The sequence below is a fragment of the Ambystoma mexicanum genome, chromosome 1q (assembly GCF_040938575.1).
Source record: "Ambystoma mexicanum isolate Mex_15411 chromosome 1q, UKY_AmexF1_1, whole genome shotgun sequence".
NCBI lineage: Eukaryota > Metazoa > Chordata > Amphibia > Caudata > Ambystomatidae > Ambystoma > Ambystoma mexicanum.
The window spans coordinates 1,184,614,959-1,184,635,421 of record NC_090922.1 but is presented as its reverse complement, the minus strand read 5'-3'; the positions used below and the strand labels follow the sequence as shown (position 1 = coordinate 1,184,635,421).

Sequence of the window (20,463 nt, the reverse complement as noted above, 5' to 3'; positions counted from 1 at the left end):
CGTTAGTTATGTGACTATACCTTGCTGTTTTTGAGTCCTCGAGTCAAGGCTGCAACCATCCATATCAAAACATAATAGTTGTATGATCTATATAGCGTTTTGTGCAGGCGAGCTGCTTCTAAGCGCTGTAATGATAGGTGCTATTATAACCTACTCCTGCAACTTGATTTATTGATTTCTAAAGGATGAAGGGCTAAGTCATCCTTTCCTGGGGTTTTAAACCCCTTGTTGCACAGCATACTCAAGGCTGTGATGAGAGCATGTTGCACTGGAGCTATCTTTCCAGCCAAGAGGTGTTGAATGTACTTTTTTTTGTTTTTAAACATTTTTTTTAGATCTTGTGCTTGCACGAAATCCTAATAGTACTCTGACGTCGTATCTTGTTTCTCCAGTGACTGCGTCCCTCCACTTTTGAATTGTGCACCAAACATACCTCCCAACAAAGGACACGCTTGCATATGTCCTTTGATCATTATTCCTCCATTAATGCTCTACCCAATCACAAGCAAACACTTTTTTAGTAAAGTTGGTCCACTTCTCTAGTAGTGCATGATTCCCAACCATTTTCACGTGTGTGATTGGGAACCCTGTTCTTTGTACACATGTTAGCCTTGTGGTCTCCTTTGTCTTGCCTTCAGCCAATCAGGACTTCAGATTGCTCCCACGATCTTGGCCTGGGAAACCCACCGCACTCTGAATAGACTTGGGTAAGGGCCAAACAAAAGGTAAATTCAAAACAGGAAAAGTATAACAACTAGACAAGCAGATAGATGACTAAAAAGGGTTTTATTGATCACTACCGCCCAGAAAACTGACACCCTCTTAAGATAAGCCTGGTTGCTCAGTCACACTACCAACTTGTGTAGTACAGGCCTATATTAAAAGGTGGGTTACCTAATACCTAGAGATCAGTCTTGTGTAGTCCCACACCAGTTGAACTGCACTAATTCTTACCTAACAGGAGGCACGAGCTAGTGTGGCGGAGCAAACGGGCTCACCAGCAGAGAGGGAGAGTAACGTTGCATGAGCCGCTCGTGCCACGGAGACACCAGTGTTTGGGAGATTTATCAGTTTTTTTGCTGGACGTCTGGACTTTTTCCTTATTCTCTTGATTGAGGTGAGCCTCCCTCCCCCCTCATTAATTCTTTCTGGCTCTGGTCATGGGAAACCTGTTCTGTATGTTTTACTTTATTTTCAGGGAGTCTTGCTTTCCTCCCTACCTTTTTTTTTTTTTTTTTTTTTTTTTTTTTAAGGCTTCTGTGTTCCACTTTTGCAGCACACAGCACCCTATGTGCAGTGTTGCTGAGAACCCTTTGGGCTCTCCTTTTTATATTCTTTCATATTTCTTGAGAACTACTGTTCTCAAGATTAGAGGGCTACTTTTTATCCTTATCTTTTTTCTTATGAGAGATCAGCACAAACAGGAAAAGGGATGTGTTACATTCATTATTTGTTGCAAGCAGCTCCGGCCTCAGCGTGAGAATGGAGCCGCAGAGTTTTCCAGTTGGTGTGGGGATGAGGGTGGGGGCTATGTGCTCCAAGCTGCGACGGTAAAGGGGAGAAATGCGTTTTGTACTATCGCAGTGAGGCCTAGTTACCAAGATGGAGTCGAAAGGGGGTACAGAAAATGGATGACGTGTCCTGCTCGGTGGTCCCATCTACGTGAATATAACTAAGTTAGTATCGCATAAGGGCAATGGGCATACCGACCACTTAGAGGCACTTGGTCCAAGTTCGGTAATGAGAAGTGACGATAGAGAGGGGCCCATTGGCCCCTCGCTATCACACATTCCCCCCTTTCGTTACATCTAAAGTAACACATTCTTCTACTTTTTATTCTTTCGTTTTCCCTTTGGTAGTACTCAACCTCTGCCACCGCCTCGTCCCACGCAGGGGTACCTTTTATGGGCATCCAAGCTCTGCAGACGCTTCTTAGGCTATTCCCTCTTCTGGCATATTCGTCTGGGGTACACGAAGTAAATACCTCCATCCCCATCTAGATCTACCCATACTTTTTGGTACCATTGCAACTCTCGTGGCTATTTTATTGTCTATGTCCCCATATTGCCTGTAAATTGCTGTCATTCTGTACTGTGGTGTGGTGTATTCTCCTGTTTGCATTTGGGCATCTATCATGGTAGCTACCGTTGTCGGTCAGCCCATTGTCACCATCATAGCCGAGGTTGGCATGCTTTTCTCACAACACTGCAGTCCTAATTGGCACACACAAGAACCAAGAGCACAAAAACGATGATGGGGACCAGTATTTTCATTGCCACATTTACCCATGATGGTATCCAGCTGAACAAATTGTAGAATCACATACTTTCCTCTGTTCCTCCTTCCGCTCTCATTCTTTCCCCTAGATTGTGTACTGCGTTTATCACATGGGAGAGTGTCCTGTTATCAGCGTCTTCAGTTGGCACGAATGTGCAACATGCCCCCACAATTTTTCGGCAAACACCACCGTCCATCGGTGTGAGGAAATCGAGGACATATCGATTTTTGCATTGTCATTAGGCGCAACGCACGTAGTTCTATCTTTATCACGTTCAAACCCCTGTTCAGTGTCGTTAGCCAATTGAATGAGCTCCCAGCGCACGTTCTGAAACCATTTGGCGTTTGCTCGTGCTTGTAGTCCAGGGGCGAGAAGTGAGGCAAAGAATGTTTCTGCTGATGAGAAGAGCTTGTATTTCTGCGGGATCTCAACAAGTAGTTTCGATGACTCGGATGAGATGTAATTGGAGGATCTTTTACTTCGTGTCAATCTTTTCTTTAGTTCATATTGTGACAATAGTTCATATGCTGGAGCTTCTGTTGCGTTAGTTGGGGCGCTGCCGATGCTTCAGCCCACTGCCCTGCTGCCGATATGCCAGCCGATTGCCCTGCTGCCAATATGCCAGCCGATTGCTCTGTTGCCCCTTGGATGTGGCTCTCCGGTATTACCATCAGGGCTGTGTGGAGGGTTGCTAAAGCACAAGTTCCTTTCCACGACGCGGGGAGGTGCAGGTGAGCTTGTTGCCTGAAACCCAATACATGTCCATTAGTGCAGCTGTGCCTTTCTTCATGTCGGGGATTATTACCGTCTTGTTACATTTCCTTGCTTCTCCCATGTCTACCTTTCCTTCCCCGCGGAAACACAGTTCATGTGGCACTTCTTTTTGTATTTTGATAGGTTTTTCTAGTGCTGTGACCCATGTTCGCTTTGCGACGTCTTGCGACCAGATGTGGTTACATGCCCCTTTTATCCATTGGAAAGTGTCATTTGGTAGGCCTCGAAGCGCTTCTGCTTTGCATTGTATTGTTTTGTTGTGCAATTTATTGTCTGCAAAGCGTGTCCCCTTGATGAGAAGAAATGGTTCTTCGAGGCAAACTACTCCTTGGCGTCGGCTTGTGCATGTTTTCTCGTTCTCCAGCTTTTCCAATGTGGCAGTGTGCGCCTGGAATGTGCTCTTTATTCTGCATAGAACCAGATGAATCAAACATTGGGCCTCCGACAAGGGCACTTCCTGCGGTACTAACATTTTCGGTGTTCCTGATGCGTGCGGGATGAGTGAACAGACGTAGCAGCTCTCATTTGTTGCTTGCTTCGCCGTGGCACTCATGTCAGAACACCGTTTATTCGATTGATCAGGGTGGCGAGGATCTTCTATTTCATCTAATCCCAGGTCGTGATAGATGTCGTATCTTTTCCCTCTCGCCCCCCCTTTTCCTCCTCCCTTCCCGATCATTGTTTTTCACCCTTTTGTAATGTATCCGAACATCCCAGCCCATGTTGTATCATTACTATTCAATATGGCTTATGTATCATCAGTAGCAGGAATTTTGTGCGAGGTAGAGTGTATGGTTGTTTGTGCATTAATACTAGTGTTAATTAAATCATTTGTCCAATAATAATCTCCATCCTATTCGTTATATCCATAAGCATCACTCGTATTTTCATTGAAACGTAACATTGACACACTTGTTGATTCCACAGTAATGTACTCTGAGGGGTGCATTCCATCTGTTTGGTTGACATTAAGTCCATGTGACTCCTGCCATATTGTCCTTACCCCAGTCCAGATCATTTGTGATCCTTCTCTTATCAAGTTAGCCCCGCTCCCTCCACATCAACAAGAGATAAAGGGGTGTAATGCCATGCTGCAAAAAACACCATTACTGACATAAAAATTGCAGCACACTTCAAAATGCATTCAACATCACTGAACCTTTTAGCACTAATGGCAACCCTATCGCTATCTAACATTAATTCGCTTTCTCCGATCGTGGGTCATTGGGCCATTGTTCACCTGGAGGGGCGATATAAATTTGTTAAGTCATCATAATATATACAATTATTTACAGTCTTGTTCAACTTCACATTTAATCATTATTTTCAGTCAGGCTTGTTCTGTTACTCTTTTGTTCATGTTCTTTTACTGCAGAGACAGCCATTAAAAAATGAAGGTGGGAGACAGAGGGGGAGAGATAGGTGAGGTATAGATAATATGCTTGGCCAATTGAAGAGAGTGGGGGAAGAGTCGGTAAAGAAGGAAGGAGGAAGTATGTTTTGCAAAACAAAATGCATATCATCATTTTTATCTCTGCATGTTCTTTTACTGACTCTTGTTATTTTCCTATGACCTAGTTTGTGGTCCCAGTGGCGCTGTCTTGCTCCTCTGGGGGGGGGAATTGTGCTACTGTGTCCTCCTCACATCGGATAAGTGCACCCAATACTTCAATCCCTTCACTTTCACCGCGGTGGGGGTACTATAGATGACTTCGTAGGGGCCATGAAACCTGTGTGAATTCCACCTTCTCACAAAGCTGCGGACATACACATGTGCCCCCGGCATTAGTGGGCCGCTTGAACTGTCTGCGGCCGGTGTAGTGGTATCAGTCATCGCATTTTCAGTAAAAGGCGGTGCTATTTGCCGAGCTATGCTACGTATTGCGCGTGTTAACTGAGTTAGGTATCCTTGAACTCTTCCCCCAGCACTGTGGCAGCCCTGTGCGCATCCGAGGCTCTTCTTATTGGGGATACTGGTGTGTGTATTCGCCTCCCAGTCACAATTTCGTGGGGGCTTAGGTGGTGGTCTTTGCACGGCTGCGTCCTGAGATGGAACAGTGCTAGGGCAAGCAATAAACCCAGTTTTTCTTCAATTTAGTCAACTTACTCTTCAGTAACCCGTTGATCTTTTCTACCACTCCATTCGCCATTGGGTATTAAATCAAGCATAATTTGTGCTTCACCCCCAAAAGTGAGGTCATTCAGAAAATCCGTGCCATTATCTGATGTGATGACGTCGCATATCCCCCATCGCGAAAACACCTCCTGCACAAGGAATTTGTCCGCACATTTCGCATCTGGATGGGGACATAGGCCTGCTTCCACCCACCTTGACAAGGGGCACAACACCACAATCAAATATCTTGCTCCGTTACACCGCTCTCCCATATCAGCATAGTCTATGTGGAGCTCTCTAAATGGTCCTGTTGGTCGGGGCAAGGTGCCACGTAGTGTTCTTGATATCATTCCAGAATTATATGTTTGGCATGTTATGCATTCTACAATGAATTTTGACAGGTGCTCTTGTAAGTTGGGGACGAACCAGTGTTCTTGGATGTCTGCAGCAATGTGGTGTTTCGCTACGTGGCCGGGGAAATGCAACTGCTGGAATGCTATTTCCAGTAACTCTATGGGCATTACAACCTTCCCTGTCGTCTCTTGTCTCCAAATGAGATCTGTGGCTGATTGTGTACATCCCCGTTTGCTCCACAGCTCTTGCTCCTCTTGGGATGCACGTTTTTGTAACTCTATTTGTGCTATTGGGGTATTGTATGCTTCTTCTCGTGGGTCTATCGTAGTTGCTTTTGTGATGCACTCATGTGTTGGTGTCATATTGAAATACAAGGCCTCCTTCGCGGCTGCGTCGGCTGCCTCCTTTCCCAATGAGATTGCGTCTGTTGGTATGGACTTGGCACTTCACCACTGCCACTACTGATGGTTCTGCTAATGCATCTATCGGCTCATTCAACAATGTTGCATGCTGTACTGGAGAACCATCTGCCCTCCTGAATCCCCTTCTACGCCACCGTGACAGCCCTGAGTGCACTGTGGTAGTTGCATAGGCAGAGTGAGTATATTGTCACTGCACAGCTTTTAGCAGTGCGCAGTGCTTCAATCAATGCAGCTAATTCTGCCGCCTGTGCCGAATAATGGGATGGAAGGCGCTTTTGCACAATTGTCTCATATTCATCTTCCTCCATGCGCACTACCGCCATTCCGACGTGTTTTTCTCCTGCCTCGGGGTCTTTTGATGCTGACCCATTTATGAAGTATATTTCTCCCTCCTATAGGGCATTCTCACTTGCTTTAGGGATATCGTCACCTTCCCCCTCATACGTAGCACAATCGTGTTCTTGTATGTCCTCTGTCGTGCATGGCTCTGTAATAAATGTTGCAGGGTTTACTGTCTTGCACCTCACAACGTGTACGTTGGGGCTTGATGTTATTACTTCATACGATGTTGCTCGTTGGGTCGTTAGTGTTGATTTTGTTCGCTCAAGGATGGCAAACAAGGAATGCTCTGCATATAGCGTTACCGAACATCCCATGACAATGGTGGCGCTTTTCTCAATCGCGAAGGCCGCAGCCGCGAGGGCCTGTTTGCACGCGAAATGACCTTGCATCACTGGGTCTAGTGTCCCACTGTAGAAAGCCACTGGTTTGTGACCTAGTGATGTCTTCTGTGTTAGTACTGCTGTCATCAGTGTCCCATTGCAGTGGGAAAACAAACTCCCTCTCATAATCTGGGTTTGCAAGGACTGTGGCGTCTGCGATAAGGTCTTTTAATTTCGAGTACTGGGTTATCATTTCCTGTGTCCTTTTTATTGTCGCCCTAGTCTTCTGTGCTTCTTTTAATGCTTGTAGTAAGGAGCGTGTGTATGCCGCATAATCAAGGATCCAAGCTCGGCAATAATTACAAATGGCAAGATATTTTTGCATGTCTTTCACAGTTTTTGGTATTATGTTGCGTATAGCAGCTACTTTGTCTGGGAGTATTCGCTTCCCATCTTTTGATATCAGCTGTCCGAGGTATACAACCTCGGCAAGGCAGTTTTGCAATTTCCCTTTGTCTACCTTGTATCCTTTGGCAGCTAGCACATTCAGTAGTGTTATCGAGTCTTCTCGACACTTCTTCTGTATGGCTACAGACGAGTAAATTGTGTACATTTTGAATGATGGTGCTCTCTACATCTATGTTTCCAATGTTTTCCCGCAATACCCTGTTAAAAATGTTGGGGCTTTCGCAATATCCCTGTGGGAGTCTGCAATGTTCATACCTGTTGCTCCCTAATGTAAATGCTGTCGGGTATCGGGATCCTGGGTCAAGGGGTATTGAGAAGAAGGCGTTTTTCAAATCAATTACAGTAAAGCATGTGGATTCTTTTGACACACTACACAGTATCTAGTTAGGGACTAAAGGGAACTCTTTTTGAATGACGCCGTTGAGTGGGCGGAGATCCTGGATCATCCTCCATGCCCCTCCCTTTGCTTTTTTGATCGGAAAAATCACTGTATTGCATGGGGAGGTTGATGGCACTATAATGCCTTGTTTCAGGAGTGCATTTATCGTTTCTTTAATTCCCTCCTCCGCTTCCTTTTGATATGGGATACTGTTTTACTCTCGGCAGCATTGCACCTGGTTTGAGTTTTATTTTTATTGGTATCTCCTCATGCAGCAGCCCTACATTGTGGGGTCCGGTAGTCCAAATTTCAGGTGCTACCTTTGTCATGTCTTCCTCAAATATAGTCAGTGGCGCTTTAACGCTAGCCATCAATGGGTTATGTACCTCTCTGTATTGAACCATAATATCACATGGTATGCTTATTTCCATTATTATTTCTCCATCCTCACCATCAGTGAACAATACCTCATCTGTTATGTCTCGTAGCATCACATTTGGGTCTATGCATAACACAGTCCTCCACTCGCACCCCTGCGCGTCCAATCCTATGACCACAATACGTTTACTGGATACTTGAACTGCCTCAATGTCTATGGACATTATCGTGCCTGGTACAATGTCTGTGTGTGCAATTGGGTGAAATATGAAATCTGATGGTGTTCTCCATTCCTTTCTCGTTATCTCTGGCACCACCCGTGCCAACACCTTGATACCATATATGAACATGCTTATATCAATGGGTACCCCTCGCACCACAACTTCATTCATCACTGTGCTGATCATCAACATTGCTCGTACTGGGCACACTCCCGGTGTTGAGCACACTATTCCTCGTTCTGTAAAAGAGATCGTCATATTCAATTTGCTTAACAAATCTCTACCCAGCAGGTTTATTGGCGCGTCTTCGTGGTCCAGTAAGGGTGCATGCACGGTTTTACCCCCCACGTTATATCAAGATCTTTAGTGTAAGGAACTTTTAAAATGGCCCCAGAGAACCCCTGCGTCTCTAAATTCCTGCCTGAGAGCGGAAACCGCCCTTCCATAAGGCATGATTTCTCTGCTCCAGAGTCTACCATGAAGATAAACTGCTTATTTCCTATCTCTGCCCCCACTAGTGGTTCCTCTTCTGCACATAGGGTGGTGGATAGGACTGGACATGCAAGTGTTCCCTGTGGGCTGTCGTAATCTGAATGTCTTTCTTGCCCTGGCACGGAGAAGACATTATCTCCGATCACTGTCACGCCGCGGTACGGTGCAGGTGCTCGGTTCGCAGATGTTGCATAACAATTACTGGTCGCGCTTCCCACTGTATTTTGCCTTACCATTGGTTGTGGTGGTGGTTGCTGTCCTTGCTGTACCTGAGGTTCGTTGTAACAGTAGTCTTGTTGTCTCCCACTTCCCATTGGTAGCCCGTAGAGGTTACCTTGGTGCGGACACCCCCAACCTTGTTCGTTCTCCATGGGCTGTTGCCCCTGGAAATATCCTGAAGGCCGCATTCTACAATCTCTAGAGTAGTGTCCCCATCTCCTACAGTTCCAGCATGATCCTTGTAGTCCGCCTCTCATTCCTTGGCCGCCAAATCCCCTATTTCCCATACCTCCAACCCCCCCCCCCCCTCTGGCCACGGTACCCACCTCTTCCTCTTGCTGGTCGGTCTTGCCACTGTTGTCCACCGTATTGCTCTTCTCCATTCCACTGTCCTGGCCCTCCTGTAGCCCGTAGTGCTGCTATTGTTGCTGGTCTGTTCCCTGCTCCTTCGTCCCCCTCGTTTTCTCGGTCTGTGGTTGCGCTGGCATTGACGGCGGCGACCTTCACTAATTTGTTCTGTACCAGCTTCGCCTCGTCTTGACAGCCTTTTTTGTGCGATCTCCTTTTCTCTTTCTTTGATCCTCCTGCAGTGGTGCACAATTATACTCTGTATTTCAGGCCAGCCCCTGGCTTCTATCCCAGCTATTTTGTCCAAGGCCTTCTGCACCTCCTTCGGGAGCCCCTTCTTGATGATAAAATAAAACAAGGCGGTGGACTGGTTCCACGCCGTGCCAGTTTCACTTCTCCATAAATCCTGCACCCGTAGTATGAATTGCGTAGGATCCTCGTTCTCCTCCATTGTACACTGCATCACTAAATGTAAATCTGGAATATCTGGAAACGTGCGCCTCAATGCAACCCATACCTGTGCTCGAACATTATTGAACGCCGATCCATCGTGGCGATCACAACTCATCGTTACTCCAGGGAATCCGGCTCTTTCCCACACTGCGTCTGCTTGGTCACCGATTGCTGACACTAATAAGCTCTTCACATCCCCTATTGCTAGCGGCACTCCTGCTGTGTTTTTCTCGAAGGCGTGTATCCGTTTCCCGGCCCCTCCCGACAGTGGGGGGAGGACCTTTAGCAAATTGTTTTTGTCCATTTGCGCCCACGGAATGTAATGTGGCCTACCTGCTCCTTTATGTATCAATGGCATTTGCAATTTGTTTCTTCCCTATCTTACTTACCGCACCTTTCTTTGTCTTACCATCATATTTCCCTCTCGCTGTCTTAACCTACCCTGCCATAGTGGTGGCGATGGTGTGTCTGGGTACCGGCGGTTTGTTTGGCAGTGGGGAACCTGTCTCAGCAGCTGCCTCTTCATATTCATCTAGGTCACTCCACACTTATTCTATTTCTGATTCTTGCTCATTGTTCCCTTCACATCCTTCTCCTCTCTCATTGTCTGGGGTAAGTGGGCGTATAATCCTCACGTGTTTGTCATTTAGATGGAATAGGAACTCCCCTGACAGCCACTCCTTCTCTTGCCCTTGTGGTATGCGTGTTCCTTGTGATGACACTGACCGTGCTGGCTCTGAGATCGCTTGCGCCACTTCTCCTGCTGTGCTTAATGTTGGTGTTAGATCTGCTATAGATAACACCTCTCCTCCTCCTGGCAGCATCTGGCTCCTATCGCACAATGCTCGTAGCCGCGTTATCTCCATCTGTGCATGCGCTAGCTGGCGGTCTAATGCTCCAGTGATATGTGCTAAATTCACGGGGGGTGCGCTTGTTGGGCCATACAAACCTCCTTTATCATAAGGGGGTGGTTCTGTGGCAACTGCTCCTGTTGTAGGTGTAGGAGTTGGACATGCTGGCATGTACAGGGGCTCACTCTATCCTACTGCTGGTCTGGACATTCGAGGGTATATTTTTGTTGTATCACCTTCAGCTGTAGTGGTTGTGCACTCGCCCTTTGGTGTTCCACTTACCTCTTCCTGTGTTTTCTGTGTTTCATTCCCCTTCTCCTTGCTTACCTCTGCTGCCGGTGCAACTTCCTCAAACATTCGCCATACGTCTAGTACTTCCCTTCTGTTTTGCAATTGTTTCCCCTTATACCTTGCTAACAAGTGTGTTGATACTAGATCTAATACTCTTTTGTCGAATGACCCACCTTCTGGCCAGATTGGCGTCACACTGTCCCCTTTTATCTCCGTCAACCATTGATCATGATATTTTGTATTTTCTCACTGTATAACGGAAGGTGCTGACAAATATGTGCTAGTGGTGTTATTCCTCCCATGATGATGTTTCCTTCCCTTCTTCTGTCTGTACTTACCTTTTGACCTCCCTTCCCACTTAATCACTTCTTCACCAGTTGGATAATGTACCACAAACTTTGTCAATTACTTGTAATTTGTATGTGTGTGTGTGTGTGTATGTGTGTGTGTATATATATAATCTGATGTTTGTTAATCTGCTTAGAATCACATGCTGTGCATAGGTCCGACATCCAGTGGCCACTGCGGAGTATTGCATTTTGTTTTTCGTAGTCAAAGGGGACGTCGACAAGGCGTGTCTGTAACACTATCCCTATAGTGACATGCGTTGTACCCACAATCCCTCACGCGTCGAGGTCCCTCAGATTGTTTTTTTCCGCCCAGCTACTGGTCGCCTTTATGCGGAGCTCCTAGAGAGACATTGCCAAATAGTTTCTTCGACCTTTGGTCGTTTGTTATACATATCAATAACGTAGATCCCTCCCTCGACGCAGAGCTGTTTCTCCGCCGAGCAAGATCTTCGACGGAATGACGAGCGGAGGGGATCCTTCGGCGCAGCCGAACACGTGGCCTGGCCTCGCCGGCCATACACAGTAGAGTGAGTGGGGTTGTGTGGTCTTTATTCTCTTTAAGAATGCCTTTCTCTTTCCCCTCCCTCTCTTTCAAGGTCGTAGTCACACTTCTTGCCCTCAGCTATGGAGAGGACGCCATTTAGGTTTTGCCCGCTTTGCAAGGGTAAATATACCTGGAAGGATAAGCACAAACGGTGCAACCATTGCTTACCCCTCGATCACCAGGAGGACGGCTGTGCGGCCTGTAAATTACTAAAGCCCAAAACTCTAAAAGACCGCAGGGTCAAAAGGTGGGCGGCCTAAGCCATGTCTAGGCCTGACTCCTCGCCCGTTGCCGCCGAATGTGACGAGGACAGTGACTACACGGCCCCAGTAACGGAGGTTGTAGACCTCTTAAAGGAGCGTTCACGATCGTCGTCGTCCGTCCCCGGCAAGCCCGGCTCACGGCCAGTTTATGGGGATGAACACCCCGGCGACAAGGACACACATGGAAAAACACCAAAGCACATACCCCCCCGGCACGCATTCGTCGAAGACGAAGGCAGCCATAGCGCCAACGGGGGCGACCGTAAGGGTAGTCAGCCTTCCCCTTCCCCGCCACCGCGACAGGCGACTGGGCATTCTAAAAATAAGGGCGCTAACACCAAAACCTCTGGCGACGCGCATCGTAAGAGCGCTCACGTTGCCAGCAAGGACTCGACGTTACATAGCGCAACGGCGACCGATCCCTTGGAAGAGAGAATGATCGCCGAAAGCCTCGCACGCATAGCATCTAAGGACGGCCAGAGACGTACGGCGAGTGAGACGCCGAAAACCGCGCACAGGGCCAAAGATACGCCGAAAGCGCCGGGAAACGGATCAGGCCCTAGCCAGCGAGAAGGCTACTCAGAAGGCAAAGGCTCACTTTCTTCGACATTATGGGACAGAACCAGACAACTACAGGAGGAAGAAACTCCTTTTTCATTCCCAGACCGTCCTGGCCGACCTCAGTGGACCTTTGAAAGGTTCCAGACCTGTATGGATAAACTAGACCGGTTCATGTCCATCCCAGAAGACAGGGCACCCAAGAGACCAAGGGAGGCACCCCTGGAGAGTCCAAGGGCTAAATACCAGAAGTTTTATAACCCCATACAGGAGGACATATACTCTTACAACCTCACTGAGGAAGACGCCTTCTTCCAGGAGGAAGATGAGTTCACCTATGAAGACCAACAAGAAGAGGAAGGTTTTCACGAGGACACCTACTTAGGTGAGGAGGGATTCCAGGAGGACACAGGCGAGGGCGACCCAAACCCCTGGCAGTCACCAGCTAGGTCGACAGACACAGGTAGTAGCAGTATAGTCATCAGGTCTACTGAAACTACACCAGTCAGGAACCCGTCGCCTGTTGATGATCAACCCACCTTCAATACACTGCTGAAGAAGGCAGCAGCACATTTTGAACTTGAAACTGGGGAAGTCACCCCCAGACACAGATTTTTTTTTTGTGGAGAGGATTATCAAATAAAAACCACCCACTAGCCAAACTATCCCCATCCTCGCCTCAGTTAAGAGACGTATTACCCCCTTCTCTGTCCACTCCTGCACTGGTGAGAGGGGTCAAACCGAGGATTGAGAAACTGTTCTCTCCCTCTCAATCAGACCCATTATATATTAAGGGTCACTCAATCCCGGACTCCCTGGTCGTGACCAACACCAGGAAGAGGGCCGGAGTCCCACTATCTACCAGCGAGGCACTCCCAGATAAAGAGGGGAAGAAGCTGTATGCCCTAGCCAAGAGAATCACCACCTCTGCAGAATTCTCTACTAGAATTGCCAATAATACCCTATTGGCAAGCTACGCTGATGCTCAATGGGCAAAGCTCAAACAGGACATTGAAGAAGTTCCCGAACCCCTAAGGACTCGTTTGCTGGCTACAGTTAACGAGGGCTCTCTGGTCAACCAAAGCATCGTCAAGAATACCCTCGATGCAGCAGAGACGGCTGGCCGCACTTTGGTACAAGGAATTTTGCTGAAGCATCATGTCTGGTTTCGCAATTCCGGATTTAAGGCAGGAACACAAGCGTCCCTTATTAATAAGCCCATAGAGGAGTCCAACCTCTTAGGGAGAGCAGTGGATGATGCGCTGGAGAACGCGAAGAAAGAATTTGACACAATAAAGACCTTAGACCAAATTTCAAAACCCCCTAACAGGCGGGGATTTGGTAATAAGCGTTGGTTTTGTTGCTGGCGTTGTCCACGAAAAAAACAGTATTCTGCCAGCAACTACCAAGGTAATAGTGGCCAGTACAATCGGAGGGGTCAACACCGTGGCAAAGGGAGAGGCCGGGGTTCCACCCCCAGAGGCTCCCAAGCCACCAACACCACCAAGTGACGCGAAGATTCGCGTCCCCTCCCATGCAACGCTGGTCAGGGGCCGGTTAACATCCTTTCTTCTAGCATGGGAGGGAATAACATCAGACCGCTGGGTGCTTTCCACCGTAGCCCGCGGCTACTGTATAGAGTTCAACAGTTCCCCAACATACAGACCCCTGAGGGGACGCCGCATGACACTAGAACACCTCGCCATCCTTCTCCAAGAAGTGGACCAACTGCTGGAAAAAGGAGCCATAGAGGTCGTGCCTCTATCCCAGGTAACGGAAGGTATTTATTCAGTGTACTTCCTTGTACCCAAAAAGGATCTAACCATGCGCCCTGTATTAGATCTGCGCCCAGCGAACAAGTTTGTCAAACCCCAAAAGTTTCGTATGGTGACCTTACAGGAGGTGATCCCACTGCTATCACAGGGAGATTACATGGCGACACTGGACATGAAATATGCATATTTTCATATTTTAATGTTGCCAGCGCACAGAAAATACCTCAGGTTCATGATGGAGGGTAAACACTACCAGTTCAGAGTGCTACCGTTCGGCATAGCATCTGCTCCAAGGGTATTCACGAAAGTACTAGCAGTGGCAGCGGCCCACCTGCGCAGGTTATCCATCCCAGTATACCCTTACCTCGACGACTGGCTCATAACAGGGGACTCTTACGAGAATTGCTTCTCAAACACCCAAAAGACTGTAGACCTTTTGTTCCAGCTGGGCTTCTCCATCAATGAGAAGAAGTCCAGCTTATACCCCACCCAAGTCAAACAATTGCTAGGGGCTCTAATTCGAACAAAGGACGGCCTTGTCTTCCCCTCCCAACGAGAGGGTCCAAAACATGCTGTTTCAAATCCCCCAATATGTGGCAGGTCGAGAGGTGACGGTGTGCAAAGCGACGCGCTTGCTAGGAATGATGGCGTTGTGTATTTATTTGGTACCTCACGCGTGCCTGCGCATGCGCCCAATGCAAGAGTGGCTCAACAGCCAGTGGTGTCAGGCCAGCGGACAATGGGACGATCTAGTGGTGGTCTCGCCGGCCTTGGTTCTCTCGCTATGGTGGTGGACAAAGGCAAACCTGATAGGAAAACCTTTTGCCACACCCGCGGTGGAGGCCACTCTAACCACGGACGCATCCCTCACAGGATGGGGGGGCTCACCTATCCCATCAGACTGCTCACGGAGTGGACTCCGAGCGTAGCATCCAAGCACATCAACCTACTGGAGCTACTGGCGGTGTTCAAAGCACTAAAGCCTTCCAAGAACACCTACAAGGGAAGACCGTGATGGTCCTTACAGACAGCACCACAGCCATGTACTACATCAACAAGCAGGAGGGCACCAACTCTCCAGGACTGTCCAAGCTGTCCCAGAATATATGGAAGTGGGCTCTCAGACACAACGTGTTCCTACTGTCACAACACGTACCAGGGGAACCCAATCTGCTGGCAGACGATCTCAGCAGAGACTTCCCCCTGCCCGAAGAGTACGAATGGCGATTGCACGAAGACATCGTCTTAGACGTCTTCACGCAATGGGGATTCCCCGAAATAGACCTGTTTGCAACTCTGGAGAACTCACAATGCCAAAGTTACGCCTCCAGGTACCCCCAGAACCGGTCCAAGGGGAACGGTCTGTCGATTCAATGGTCAGGGAAATTTGTTTACGCCTTTCCCCCCCGACTCCCCTTCTCAACAAAGTTGTGCACAAGATGCACCAGGAACAAGTTACCATGATACTAGTGGCCCCGATGTGGGCCCGGCAGCCATGGTTAGCTCACTTGATGGAGATGTCCCTATCTCCCCCAGTGAAACTTCCCTGCCCGTACAACATGCTGTCACAGGACAAGGGCAGGACACTGCATCCATGCCCTCAGACATGAACTTAGCAGCCGGGCTCCTGAGATCATAGAATTTGGACATCTACAACTCCTGCAGAGATGTATGGACATCCTCAGGGAAGCCAGAAAACCTAATACTCGCCACTGCTAGTCTAGCAAGTGGAGAAGATTTGTCATCTGGTGTAGAGGAAAGAGCATCAACCCGGTTGACTGCTCTCCCACACATATTGTTCTGTACTTGACCCATTTATTGGATTCCGGTCTAGTGTTCAATTCCATTAAAGTCCACCTGACGGCACTTTCTGCATACACCACTTCCCAACTTAAAGTGTTGTGGTGGAAGATCCCAGTTATCAAGGCCTTCATGGAGGGGGGTAAAGAGAATACACCCTCCGATAGCTAACCCAGCTCCCGGATGGGACTTAAATGTGGTACTTAGCAGACTCATGGGCTCGCCATTTGAACCCATGCACAAGGCAACTCTTAAGGACCTCACTCTTAAGACTGCTTTCCTAATAGCTATCACCTCCATTAGGAGAGTAAGTAAACTACAGGCTCTTTCTGTTCTAGACCCCTTCGTAACAGTTCACAAGGATAAGGTGGTTCTACGCACACACCCAAGGTTTGCACCGAAATTCATCTCGAAATTCCATGTGAACCAGTCAATAGAACTACCAACGTTCTTCCAAAACCCTTCCAACTTGGGAGAAAAAAGTCTGCATACACTGGATGTACGCAGAGCTGTCATGTTCTACATGGAAGGAACCAGGCCACTGAGAAAGACTAATCAGTTCTTTGTTTCTGTGGCAGCAGGAAGAGAAGGATATGCAGTCTCAAAGTCCACTATATCTAGATGGATTGTTCAATGCATCACTCTGTTACACTCTTGCTAAGAGAGAACTACCCTTCAAGCCAAGAGCACATTCTACTCGAGGCACTGGGGCATCCATAGCATTCATTGCAAATGTTCCCCTTGAGTCCATCTGCAAAGCAGCTACCTGGAGTTCTGTGCGCACTTTTACAAAACACTACTGTCTAGATGCACACTCTAGATCTGACTCCCAGGTGGGACAGGCAGTATTACGACATCTTTTCTCTACTGTTCCTTCTCATAACCCAACACCAACTCCGGGTACTGCTCGCTAGTCTATGCACAGCATGTGAGTCTAAGCAGATTAACAAACATCAGAAGACAATGCATTACTCACCGTAAAAGCATTTCTGATGGTTGTATCTGCTTAGATTCACATACGCCCACCCTTCCTCCCCGCTCGGATGGAAGGAACATGGACATCTTTCTACATCTCTTTTCTGTACTCACGTATAGAAGGCTCCCTCAGGGCAGAAAAAATACAAACAGAGGGACCTCAACGCGTGAGGGATTGTGGGTACAACGCACGTCACTATAGGGATAGTGTTACAGACATGCCTTGTCGACGTCCCCTTTTCGACTACGAAAAACAAAATGCAATACTCCGCAGTGACCACTGGATGTCGGACCTATGCACAACATGTGAATCTAAGCAGATGCAACCATCAGAAATGCTTTTACGGTAAGTAATGCATTGTCATATATCACCCCCCCCCTTTTTCAACATTAACCTTTTAGTTATTGCATGTTCAAATTCAACAGTTCATTGTTGCATAGTTTGCCACTTTAACCACAAATTTCCTTTCGTACCCAGAAAAAGAATGTTCTAAATAACTACTCCGAGTCTACTCAATATGAGACTCCTACTATTTTCTCTGTAACTTCACTTATTTATTCTCCACTGGACGAGACAATGCTACGCGGCGCAACCTTCTACCTCGTTTTTCTCTTCACTTCTTACCAAAACCTAATGGCCATATAAAGGATAGATCAGAAAAGCCTCATCACTCACACAGGCCCTACTCTTCCCTGCTACCCGTTACCACCTGTCCCCCCTATTTCCCCCCCCCTTACCTTTCCTTCGTAACCTTTGCAACAGGCACTCACGTGTTCAGTCAGGTGACCCGAGGGTCGCCGCTCGCAGTCTGACCCCAGTCAGACTCGCACCCCAACCAAGCCGTGGCCCGCCTCGGCGAGCAGCTTTTCAGGTGGGTATTCGTCAACCGAGAACCCTTGACCCTTCTTTGTAGTGCGCGCAGGCTGGTCGACCGCAGATGGTTTTGGTGGGGGGGCGACCCGGATCTCGCCGCTCGGCACCAGCCTCGAGGCACCTCTCCGATCACATCGCAGTGGGTCACCAAATGTATGTGCCCACACTGACTAACACGTGTAAAAATGAATAAGACAGACACTCCCTGGACAGGGAATAAGGCACAAAAGCGCAGGCTGCGAGAGTTCCAAGGAAGGTTTATCTAGATCTCTGAGAGCGCTCTGACCACATCAAAGTTACAACACATTTATATAGTACATCTACATTTTTGACATGCTACGTTGGACCAGGATTGGTCAGCCGTGGTGGTGACTTGGGTGTGGGCATCATCTGTTCCTCCGGGTTGGTTGGCGGGAGGATTGACGTCAGACATTGTGCTCCGGATGGGTGAAGGTCAGGTCGCTGTGAAACACGGTGGTCACTCTCTAAGCTAAGAAAATACATTCCGAATAATGCATGCACTTAATAACAGTTGATCAAAAAGACTTTGTAGTGTATCATGTCGTTATACAAATCACTCAAGGGCTTAAACCTGTGACCTGTGTAACCCAAATGTGTAGATGGTGTAAGAGCTTGGACCACTGTAATACTGTCATTGAACTATAGGGTTAGTCTCACAAGAATCTCAGGTATGTGGCATTTGTTAGTACCGGGCATGATATACTGCACCGGGGTCTAATGTTAGTTGGGGGGGTCTGCTGGGTGGGCTTCATAGCGAGGTTGGCAGTCTGGCACATGAAAGGGATGCCTTGCAAGGACACAGGGTTAGAATGGCAGTAAGTTTCGACTGGCGAGGGTAGGAGGGCAAGGACACTTTTGTGGAGCTCTGTGCTTGGCTCATGTCGGTTCACATGCGGGACAGTGATCTCACAAGAAAAGAGATGTTACATTCATTATTTGTTGCAAGCAGCTCCGGCCTTAGCGTGAGAATGGAGCCGCAGAGTTTTCCAGTTGGTGTGGGGACGAGGGTGGGGGCTATGTGCTCCGAGCTGCGGCGCGGCAAAGGGGAGAGATGCGTTTTGTACTATCGCAGTGAGGCCTAGTTACCAAGATGGAGTCGAAAAGGGGCACAGAAAATGGATGCCCTGTGTCCTGCTCGGTGGTCTCATCTACACGAATATAACTAAAAGTTAGTATCGCATAAGGGCAAGGGGCATACCCCCCCACTTAGAGGCACTTGGTCCAAATGCGGTACTGAGACGTGACGGTAGAGAGGGGCCCATTGGCCCCTCGCTCCCACACATTGGCCACATGAACAACTGCAGCGCCGATGGGCATTGCACTTGGGGTGCCATATACACAACATTGTAGCCCTGCTAGACTCTGGTCTCGTTAGGGGGCCGGAGCAGATAAAACATGCAGTGTACCCTTAGGAGCCCAGACAGGTGGGACCCACGGGGCCGCACTGGGCCTGACACAGTTCTTGCTGCACTGGAGGGCGGATCAGACACATCACGTTCTGCACGCACATAGTGGGACAGAGCCTGGGAGAAGAAGCACCACACAGACATTGCCACCCAGGGACCACACTAATCCCCCATATTTTTGGTGATGGGACTGACTGCCTAAGAACGCCAAGCATCAGAACAGAAAGATACCAGCGCTACATACAAGGTCGCCCGGAAGAAGACCCGCTGGGAGGCCGGCGGCTGAAGTTCCACTCGAGGACGATTGCGCACAAGGTATGCAACAATAGACCACCATTGTGAGAGCCAAAAAAACTCGTAAAGAGTTCCCATTACTACAGCATGGAATGAAACACAGTGACTGTGGGTGGGGGAGAGGAACACAACCCTGAGATTTCCTAAGCTGCCACAGTTTGCATGGTTTGAACCCAAAACCACCTACTAGCACTAGGTATCTGGGTGGACAAGACATCGGGGAAACTCTAGTTTAACCTGTAACAGGGTCTACAGAGTGTTGGAGTGAGAAAGCTGCCAGGGAAGCAGTAGAGGTATATGCCATACCGAATACCACCGTAGGACTGCACGGTGTGGTGCCCCTCCCTCTGTCAGTCACTCCCTCAGGCTTGGAATGGAGGGGCCATAAGCGCTTCACCCGTGGCACTCAAGAACTAAGCAAAAATAGACCAGCCAGGATAGGGTGACCATAGACGGCGTGTCTGTGTCGTACGTACCCCGAAAAAGCGGAAATGTCCAAATCCAGCAGGGGTGGCAAGCAGCAGTCCAAACTGCATTGTGATACTCCCTCTCAGATAAGAACCAATAAACTAATGGAGGACTCTCCGGAGGCATGATCCCAGTTGATGTCCCAGGACCCTACAGGTGCATTTCAAGACATCAAAGAGATGTTCTCTCAGTTGCAAACTAGTATACAATCGGTAGACGGGAAACTAGATACCCTCACCTGCAAACTGGACCACATACGGGTCGCCTGGACAAACATGGTGACAGGCTCGATGAGGTGGAGGGGAGAGTGTCCAGGGTGGAGGAAGAATTCGCTACGGTGGTCATAGAAAACACACTGGTGAAAAGGGCGCTGAAAGAATTTACCGTCAAGCAGGATGACCTGGAATCCAGATCACAAAAGAACAACCT

General features: G+C 48.3%; 1 protein-coding gene across 1 annotated transcript in view; it reads left to right on the top strand.

Moving 5' to 3' along the window:
* CTH (cystathionine gamma-lyase) overlaps positions 1-20,463 on the top strand; it is a 272,518-nt gene that overhangs the window by 155,769 nt on the left and 96,286 nt on the right. The window lies entirely within an intron of this gene.